The sequence below is a fragment of the Notamacropus eugenii genome, chromosome 5, assembly GCF_028372415.1.
Source record: "Notamacropus eugenii isolate mMacEug1 chromosome 5, mMacEug1.pri_v2, whole genome shotgun sequence".
Lineage (NCBI taxonomy): Eukaryota > Metazoa > Chordata > Mammalia > Diprotodontia > Macropodidae > Notamacropus > Notamacropus eugenii.
The window spans coordinates 321,880,117-321,890,935 of record NC_092876.1 but is presented as its reverse complement, the minus strand read 5'-3'; the positions used below and the strand labels follow the sequence as shown (position 1 = coordinate 321,890,935).

Here is a 10,819-nt window from a genome sequence, read left to right as displayed (position 1 = left end):
CATCTGGAAAAACAAAAGGTCCAGAATATCAAGGGGACTAATGAAAAGAAATGCAAAGAAGGTGGGCTAGCTCTACCAGATCTCAAATTGTATTATAAAGCAGCAATTATCAAAAGCACTTGGTACTGGCTAAGAAACAGAAGGGTAGACAAGTGGAATAAGCTAGATAGTCAAGACACAGTAGGCAATGAATATAACAAAAACCCAAGGACCCCAGCTTCTGGGACAAGAACTCGATGTTGGACAAAAACTTCTGGGAAAACTGGATAACAGCCAGACACCATACATAAAAATAAAATTCAAGTGGGTACATTGTCTAGGTATAAACATTGATACTATAAACAAATCAGTGGAGGAAGCAATAGTGTATTTGTCAGATTTATGGAGAAGGGAAGACTTTTTGACTAAAGAAGAAATAGAAAGCATTATAAAGTGTAAAATGGATAATTTTGATTACATTAAACTGAAAAGTTTTTGCACAACCAAATCCAATGCAACCAAGATTCAGAGGGATGCAGAAAACTGGGAAAGAATTTTTGCAACTTTTTTCTGTGATAAAAGCCTCATTTCTAAAATATATAGAAACCTGAGTCAAATGTACAAGAATACAAGTCATTCCCCAATTGATAAATGGTCAAAGGATGTTAACAGGCAGTTTTCAGAGGAAGAAATTAAAGATATCTATAGTCATATGAAAAAATGCTCTAAATCTCTATTGATTAGAGAGATGCAAATTAAAACAGCTCTGATGTAACACATCACACCTATCAGATTGGCTAACATGACAAAATAGGATGGTGATAAGTGTAGGAGAAGATGTGGGAGAGTTGGAAAACTAATTCATTGTTGGTGGAGCTTTGAGCTGATCCAACCATTCTGGAGAGCAATTTAGAACTATCCCCAAAAGGCCACAAAAATGTGCATACCCTTTGACTCACCAATATCACTTCTAGGACCGTATCCCCAAGAGACCATAAGAATGGGAAAGGGTCCCACATATACAAAAATATTTATAGCAGCACTCTTTTTGGTGGCCCAAAACTGGAAATCAGGGGGATGCCCATCAATTGGGGAATGGTTGAAATAAATTATGGTATATGAATGTAATGGAATACTATTGTGCTATAAAAAATGATGAGCAGGAAGACTTCTGAGAGGCCTGGAAAGACTTATATGATCTGATGCTGAGTGAAAGGAGCAGAACCAGGAGAACTTTGGGCACAGAAATGACCACAGTGTGTGAGATGTTTTTTCTGGTAGACTTGGAACTTCATTGCAATACAAGCACTTAAAAAGTTCTCAGTGGTCTTTGAAGGCAAAATGCCTTCCACATCCAGAGAAAGAACTATGGAATTCAATCACAGAATATAACAGATCATTTTTCTTTTGTGTTATGTTTTGGTTTGTAATATGATTTCTCCCATATATTTTAATTTTTATACACAATATCACTATGGTTAAAATATATTTAATAGGAATGTCTGTGTAGAACCTATATAAAATTGTATGCCATCTTGGGGAGTGAGGGGGAAAGGAGGTCATAGGGAGGAGAAAAAAATCTAAGTTATGTGGTAGTGATTGTAGAACACTAAAATAAATTTAAAAACATAAAATATCAAATAAATTAACTAATAAATAAATAAATAAATACAAGAAAATGCACATATAACAAATTTTCTCAGTCCTCAAAGAGATTATCAAGAAAAAGGAAATAGTAAGTCCTTTAGATGAGTCTTATTATGCTACTTATTCGCTAACTAATCTTTGGAAAATCATTTCATTTCTCTGGACATCAGATTCAGACCCATAACTAAAGAAGGGTTACTGGAACTTTGACTCAGGGCATTGAAGCTTGAGGGCTCCCAAAGACTTATACACCTTTCTTAGACAGAAAAGCCAAAATTTAAAGAACCTTCTTATAAAAAATCATGAGTTAATATCGGGAGTTAATATATAGAATATTTCCTACCCTACCCTGTCATCTATTTATGCTGAGTAAGTTACTCTCTACCTTTCTAAGTCTTGGAATGGTGATCTTTCCAGTTGTGAATTTATGGTATCCCAAAGGGTCACTTACTTTCATTTTGAGATTAAAGTCTCTTCCAGAAGTCTCTCATCAAAATAACTTGTCTTAAAACCTTTATCTGGGGACAGATAAAGGATTTTTGTTCATTGATATTAAAGAGTGCGTCAGATTTGAATAACGAAGAGTGATGGGGATATCAGGAAATGAACAAAAGCTAGGAAGTAAAAGTGTAAGATGAATTTGCAAAGTGTGGAAAACTGTTATCATTAGTGGAAATTTTGGTTTCGTTGGTGACAGGAGATAAAACCAGGAAAGCATAATGGGAACAGCTGTTAGAGAATCTTGAATGCCAAATCAAGGCATTTCGACTTCATTCTGTAAGGAATGGGACAACATCTATAAATTCATAGATTTAGAGTGAAAAGGAATCATAGCATCAAAAATTTAGACCTAGAAGAACCCTTAATTCACAGCTCCCTCAGTTTAAACACGAGGGAACTGAGGCCCAGATAGAGCAAGTAACTTAAAAATGACATACAAGTGGAAAGTGATAGAAATAGAATGAGAACCAATATCTTATTATTTAAATTCCAGCATCCACCCTACTATGCTGTTGCTAAATCATTTTAGGAGAGTGTGCATAAGTATAACATGCACCATGTCTTAGATGTCCATACCTTCAACCCCTCACTGTCCCTTGACACATAGCCTATGAGGGTGGGCATGCCCATGAAGATAAGACACTGAAATTAAAAAAAACAGCATCTTGGAGTACTTATTATTATATGGCTACCTGGGAATAAGTGAAGGTGGGGAATAAAATGTTTTCTAGCATTCCTTCTCAGTGAAACAGAACACATAGTTGTGAGTGTGAAAATGATATTTCTAATTATTTAGTTTGGAAGTAAAATTTTCAAACATGGAAAGATTTGCACGAAATAATGAAGAAAAAAACAAACAGAAACAAGACAACATTATATACAAAAAGAGTAACATTGTCTTAAAAATGACTTTGAGTGATCATTTTAAAAATTATTAATACCTTAATTAACTATAAAGAACATATAAAGAAAGCCACTATCTGCATCTAGAATAAAAACTGATACATAGTTTTACAGAATAATTACATGTGTAGGTATTATATATGTATATATATATAATATATACACACATACATATAGGTGTATAATTATGTATGCATATATACACACAAACATATATGTACATATGTGTATGCATGTATACATATTTGTGTATGTACATACACATCGACACACATATATGTATATAAATGTGTGTCTGCTTCTATATACAACATTTATACATATATGCATATACATATATATATATCCATCTCTACGGTGGGTGGAGAGAAAAAAATGGAAATAAATAAATTTTACAAGACAATTTTATTATATATTTAAAAATAATAGCAAGTTGCACATAATAGATTTTCAGTTTCATGTGCAATCATCTTTATTATACTATGTTATGGGATTGCTTGTTTCATTCTATAAATCAAAAATAAAAAAAATATTTAAAAGAAAATTATATTTCCCAGAATGAAGTCCTTTTGGAGTGAATAGAATCAGGTTAGTGTCTCAACAGCAAAACTATCTGATGATTTATAGCATTGAAAGAAACTTTAGAGATCATCTAGTCCATTGCCCTCATTTTTCAAGTGAGAAAACTAAGGCTCAAAGAGGAAAGTGACTTGTCTAAGGCCATACAAGGAATGAAAGTAATAGAGCTCTTTTTGACAGTGGTTAATGAAGAAATAGTTTCTTCTTTCTTCAGGTAACAGTTTCCAGGAACAGTTGTGGTTCTTTTTGGGAGGGAGCAGGGTAAATAAGAATCAAGGAGGATTGAAGATACTTGAAGACATCAGGTAATTTGTAGAGATATTGATATAATAAGAATTCTTGGAAGTCAAGTAATTTTCAGAATAGTAAGGAACTTAGAATCCATATTCAACTTCAGTAACTTCACAATTATTTTCAGACTCAGCCCTGTGAATCATGCTTCAAATGACATCATAATTAACTGGGCTTTGTTATCAACCTTAGAGTTCACAATGCTTTCTCTACTGTTTAGTGATACTACATAGCTCCATAACCCATACCCCATGGAAGTGTTAAATTCTTTCAATTTTGAATTCTAAATATTATTAAATGCCCAGGAATGTGATTTTCTTAAAGGAGTTTCTGGGGGACTTTCATTTTAGTCTTGATATTAACTGCAGGAAGACTGAACTGCTGAGCCTTTAATTTTTCCCACCACCTGAGAATTGCTTAGCACAGTAATAATTTGTAAAAAAAAAAAAAAAAAAAAAAAAATCGTTTTCCCCTCTTTCACTATACTGATATATTAACAGGTTTTGTCTTTCAGGGCAACATATTCAAGTCCCAAGTGTACAATTGTCTGCCTTCTATCTTTGTTCTCAAAGCCCTTTGCTGCTTTGATCAATGATGTTCTCCCCTTCACCTCTAGAAGGCTGACCAGCTAATGTTTGAAGTTGGGGAAATATTGGACTGGCCTTGTGTGACCAGAATCCAAATGCTGATTTCTTATTTGGTCTAGGACTCTGGAAGAGAATGGGAATCAGGGAATGGCAGACATGATTTTCTGATGGATAGCCCTGCAATGATGTTGGAGGTCTAGACAAGTGGTCAAGCCCTAGAGATGATCTTGCTCAAACTTTTCTACTTTAAAGGATGACTGTCAGAATAGGTAGGTCAGAAAGAACATGATGGAATGAAAGGTTGGCACTGAAGATACTTAAAGGACCTAAGAATGTAAGGGAAAGGCAAACAGTGACTATTGTAGGAAGCCGCCAAGGTATTGAGAACAAGCTTTGAATCTGGAGACACAGGAGTTGGTTTCAAATCTTGACTCTACTATTTATTATATGATAATCATTTCTCTTTACTGAGTCTCAATTTCCTTATTTGTGAAAGAAACATGATAATTATACAAACTGCTCTTTGGTCCCTTTGAGCTCAAGATCCTACATGTGAAAACAATTAAGGTGAAGTCAGAAATAAACGTATTTCTAAGCACCATATATCTTTCCTTCTAGCCATCACTAACCTTGGGGCGACACATGAGACAAGGGAAACATTAACATGCGACCAGAGTCTGGAATTTATGCTTTCACACTGCGTCTCAATTAATCAAAAATTTGCCATAAAACTCAACTGGCAGTGCTCAGTGCAGAGGCAAGTCATAAAATATGAGCTGATTAATTTCCTCCTAATTTGTATGATAATTAAAATTCCAACTTTTAATTCCGTTAATTGTCCTCCCACAAGGAGGTTGATTGGGCTTTACTAATGCCTGCTGTGAAAGTGCTCTTCCCACAGGTCCTGCATTGTTTCCTTTAAAACGAAATGTTTTTAACATTATCCCTTCTACCCACAGGGAAATGGGTGTAGGAAATTTTCTCTATGTCCATTTCTGGCATGAGTCTTCCAAGAGCTCAGGTTTTATATGGCAGTCAAGTGTCATAGATAACCATACAACTTAATAGTCATTAGTTATTTGGGAAAGGGAAGTGGAAAGGCAGCCATGGTAGAATGGGTTTATCATAAGAAGATAGGCTAGAACCTTGGCTTATAACTTAATGTTATCTTGGACAAGTCATTTACCTTCTTGGAGCCCTTGTTTCTTCTTCTATAAAATGCATCTTGTCTATACTAATCTCCCTTATATGATCATGGTTCTTAGAGCTAGAAGGGTATTTAGAGGGCTTCTTGTCCAACACCCTCATTTTACATATGAGGGAACTGAGGCAGAAAGACAATATGAATTTTTCAATGTCACTCAGGTTCCAAGTAGCAGAACCAGGGTTAGATCTCAGGTAATATAAATCTATAGTGTGGGTTTATTCCACCTACCATATTATCTCACAACATTAGTGTGAAGACAGGCCTTTGTAGACCTTTATCAGAACACTATATGAATACGGGCTATTGCTATATATTGTGTGTGTGTTTGTCCTTCATTGCCAAAGAAGACCATGCCATCAGAGAAATAATGACATGACTTGCAGTTGACTTTGTTTTGAGTGCAGGAAGGCTGTGCAGGTCACCATCCTCACTTCTCCTCCACAACCATCTGAATACAGTGACCTGATATTCTTCAGAATGACTGCAGATGACCTAGGATGAGGTAATTGGGGTTAAGTGACTTGCCCAAGGTCACACAGCTAAAGAGTGTCAAATGTCTGAGATGAGTTTTGAACTCAGGTCCTCCTGACTCCTGCATTGGTGCTCTATCCACTGCACCACCTAGCTGCCCCTATTACTACATAATCAGGATGCCAGACAAACCTTGTGAACTTTCATTTGTTCAAATGACCAAGTACACCTGTTTAAGATAATAAAGTGCCACGGCATCAGACACACATGGAAATTTAATAAACCTGTCCAAGAGGATTCAGGCAATGATTGAAAGAACAAAGGTTGCTGATGAATTTCCCATGTTGTTTGTTGTGTCCAAAGTGGACTTGTGTAGTAAATAAAATATCAGCCTGGAAAATGTAGTAGGAGGACAGATGGAGTTTGACACATCCTGAAGGCCAAGATAACTATTGTATCTATAGTGGTCCATGAAGGAAAACTTATTCATGTGGAATCACTAGATGGCACCTGCCCACAGAATTTAGGTCATTCAAACCTAATCAGAAATTAGTTTTCATAATTTGAAAGAGGGTTTTGATATCCATGTATTGTCTTTCTATCTCTGATAGCTAGAAAGGAGGGCGGGGAATATACCTAGCTGAAGAAACTTGTAAGACATATAGGCTTTAAAAACCTGGTTTTGATGATTTTGCAAGGCAGTTAAACTAGAAGTCACTTTGTTCTTTTGGTTTGTTCTGTTTGCTTCAAATCAGAACTAACGGCTTTCTTGATTTCAAATGCCTCTAAATGCCTCTCTTCCTTGAGCCAATGTGGCCATTCTCTGACATGTCAACTTAACTGAGGGTAGGGAAGTTTCTTCCTCTGGATCCTAACGTGAACTCTTCAGCTTAAAGCACTTTTCTGTTTTGCCTTCCTTGTAAAAACACTGTCTTAGGAGGGCTGCTGGCAGAAATTCCAAAGTCAGATATCAGAATGGTAAAAATGACTGATCTGAAACAGACAAGGGGGAGGGGATAAAAGGTCTATTTAGTCTGTAAGGATACATTCATCAAATATAGTATAAAGTTATATATCATTTGTCTTGTCCTTGTTCTAGTTCTATTGAGCTCTAACTTCTCTGCTCTCCATTCCTCCATGGAAATGGTCTCAAAATGTGATGAATATGGCCTGCCCAAAGTAGAGATCGCATAAAATCCTAGAATAGTGGAGGGGTGCATGGTTACTCGGTGCTTTTATTGTTCCCAGGCATACCAAGTTCCATTTCACCTGCTTAAAGTTTTGTATTAAGCATGAAACAAAGAAAATTTACTCCAGGGGTCCTTATGGAACCCCATTGAGGGTCTATGAACTTTAAAAAAAAATTTTTAGTAACTATCTCTATATGATTAGTTTTTTTCTAATCTCATGCATTTTACACATTAAAATATCATTCTACAAGAAGTTTTCAAAGTAATTAAAACTATCTGTAGTCATGAAAAAATGCTTTAAATCACTATTAATTAAAGAATTGCAAATTAAAACAACTCTGAGCTACCACCGTATATCTATCAAGTTGGCTTGATATGACAGAAAAGGAAAATGACATTTATTGGAATGGATGTAGGAAAATTGAGACATTACTGCACTATTGATAAAGTTGCACCCTGATTCAACCATCCTGTAAAGCAATTTGGAACTATGCCTAAAGGGTTATAAAACCATGCATACCCTTTAATCAAGCAATAGCACTATTAGGTCTGTATCTCAAAGACATTTAAAAAAAAGAAAAGGATCTATATGTACAAAAATATTTATAACAGCTCTTTTAATGATGGCAAACAATTAGAAATTGAGGGGATGTCCATCAATTGAGCAATGGCTAAATAAATTTTTGTATATGGTTGTAATGGAATACTATTGTGGTATAAGAAATAATGGGCAGAATGCTCTCAGAAAAACCTGAACCTAGAGAGACTTCCATGAACTGATGCAAAGTGAAATGAGCAGACACAGAATATTGTGCACAGTAACAGCAATATTGTACTATGATCAACCATGAAGAAATTAGCTGTTCTCAGCGATACAGTGATTCAAGATAATTCCAAAGGATTTGTGATGAAAATACTATCTATGTCTTGAGGGAAAAAATGATGGAGGGTGAATGCAGGTACAAGCTTATTTATTTTTTGCTTTCTTTATTTTTCTCAGGTTATATTGTCAGGGTCTCCTTTCACAACATGACAAAGATAGAAATATGTTTTGCATGACTGCACATGTATAACCTGTATCAAAGTTTGTGGCCTCTCAATAAGGGGGGAGGGAAGGGAAGGGAAGGAGGGAGGAGTTTGAAACTCTAAATTTAAAAAAAATGTTAAAATTATTTTATATGTAATTTTAGAAAAAACAAAGTATTAAAATATATTTTTTAAAAATTTCATTCTGAATAGGGGTCTATAACTATCACCAGACTGCCAAGGGATCTATGACATAAAAAAAGTTAAGAATCCCAGCTTTAAGTCTCTTTTTACTTTCAGGGAAAGAACTATTGGTAAGCAATATCTCCTAATTCTCATATGACTTGTAATCCCTTATACTCCATAGCTTTGATACTCTTCCCCTTGAAATTGTTTGTGCCTCCTAGAACTTGATCAAGTACAGTAGATAACGTGCACAGGCCTGACTGTGGCCTACTATACCATTTAAGTTCATGATGGACACCCAGCTGGTAGAAGCTAGAAAGCATGAGGAAATAAAGAGAAATGACTTTCCCAAGAGAACTTTGATTTTTGATGACTGTTATTTCTGCCCACCAATAAATAGCAAGCTAGAAAGCAAGAATAATCATATATAATTGCATACAACAGTAATTTGTATTAATGTTCTTTAATATTCCATGCAAAAAGGTCAGAAGGTTACCTTTAGTGCCATACAAATCAGGAGCTCAGGGTTATACATCACATCTCAATGCTTTAATCTGCCTTTTCATATTTGGCATTTGAAATTACCTTTAATTAATATATGCATATGTTTGCATGTGTACACACACACACACACATATATATATTATATATACATACATACACACATATGTATACAAAGAGAGAGAGAGAAAGAAAGTGCCAGGTGAGTCATCAACTGGGTATCATATTCAATCTGTGGTTAGCTGAAAAAAATGCAGCAACTTCTTTCTCTCATTGGCTTATGTTTTTTATTTTCTCTCCATGGGTTACATTCAGTGTAATTATTATGGATATCTCAGAGATTACTAACATTGTAGACATCTTCTTTCTTCTTGGCTTACTCCAATGTCAGTCTGAGATAAGGAAAAGTTCTCGGGGGCGGAGCCAAGATGGCGAAGTAGAAAGACGCACATACACACAGCTCCGAACCCACAAACCACAGAACGGCTAGAGGGGACCAACCCAGGGCAAATTCTGCACCCAGAGACCACGGAATATTGGAGCGAGGGAGATTTCTGTTCCAGAGAGACCTCCAACCCTCTCGCAGGGGGTCCTTCGTGCCGTGGACTGGGCGCCGGGATGGGGAGCAGAGGGCAGCCCTGCCGCGGCAGCGTGAGGAAAAGATCCAAGCGGGCTACGGGGACGGGATCTCCAGTGGTCACACGGGTCCCTCCACCCACAGAAGGACCTGCAAACCTCTCGCAAAAGGTCCTTCGCGCAGCAGACGCGGAGCCCAGCCCGGACCGGCGGCAGTGGCCGCAGCTCCGAGAGGTACAGATCTGAGAAGGCTCCAGAGACGGGATCTCCAGTGGTGGCACAAGCCCCCCCACCAACAGGTGACTGACGGGGGTAGGTGAGAGAATGTCTTTGGTGGGTCAAGAGGGGAGTGGGGAGCACCCATGGCTCGGGCCCCCCCAGGAGATAGAAGCTGAGAGGCGGCTGCAGACAGGGGCTCCCCAAACGGGCGGGCGCCTGGATCCATTGTGGAAGGTCTATGCATAAACCCCTAGAGGGAACTGAGCCAGAGAGGCAGCCCTGCCCCTGACCACCTGAACTTAATTCTCACACTGAATAGCAGCCCTGCCCCCGCCAAAAATCCTAAGGCGGGAAGCAGCATCTGAATCTCAGTTCCCAAACGCTGGCTGGGAGGACCAGGAGGCGAGGTGGGTGTGAGGAGAACATTCAGAGGTCAGGCCACTAGGTGGAGACAATGCCAAGAAAAGGGAAAAGAAATAAAACTATTGAAGGGTACTTCCTCGGAGAAAAGACACTTCCTCCCTTCCTTTCTGATGGGGAGGAACAATGCTTGCCATCAGGCAAAGACACAGAAATCGAGGATTCTGTGTCCCAGCCCACCCAATGGGCTCGGGCCATGGAAGAGCTCAAGAGGAATTTTGAAAATCAAGTTAGAGAGGTGGAGGAAAGACTGGGGAGGGAAATGAGAGGGATGAGGGAGAAGCATGAAAAGCAGATCAGCTCCCTGCTAAAGGAGAACCAAAAAAATCTTGAAGAAATTGGCACCTTGAGAACTAGCCTAACTCAGCTGGCAAGGGAGGTGCAAGGGGCCAATGAGAAGAAGAATGCTTTCAAAAGCAGAATTAACCAAATGGAAAAGGAGATTCAAAAGCTTACTGAAGAAAATAGATCTCTCAAATCTGGAATGGTACAGATGGAAGCTTTGGACTTTTCGAGAAAGACAGATATCTCAGAAC

At 37.6% G+C, this 10,819-nt stretch overlaps 1 long non-coding RNA gene across 1 annotated transcript in view; it reads right to left on the bottom strand.

The window, feature by feature from the left end:
* Positions 1-6,401: 6,401 nt before the first annotated feature.
* The window catches only part of LOC140506355 (uncharacterized), a 157,227-nt gene continuing 152,809 nt past the window's right edge, over positions 6,402-10,819 (bottom strand). The window contains exon 5 of the long non-coding RNA XR_011967896.1: positions 6,402-7,158. This is a non-coding gene — a long non-coding RNA (uncharacterized lncRNA). The remainder of the gene's footprint in view (positions 7,159-10,819) is intronic.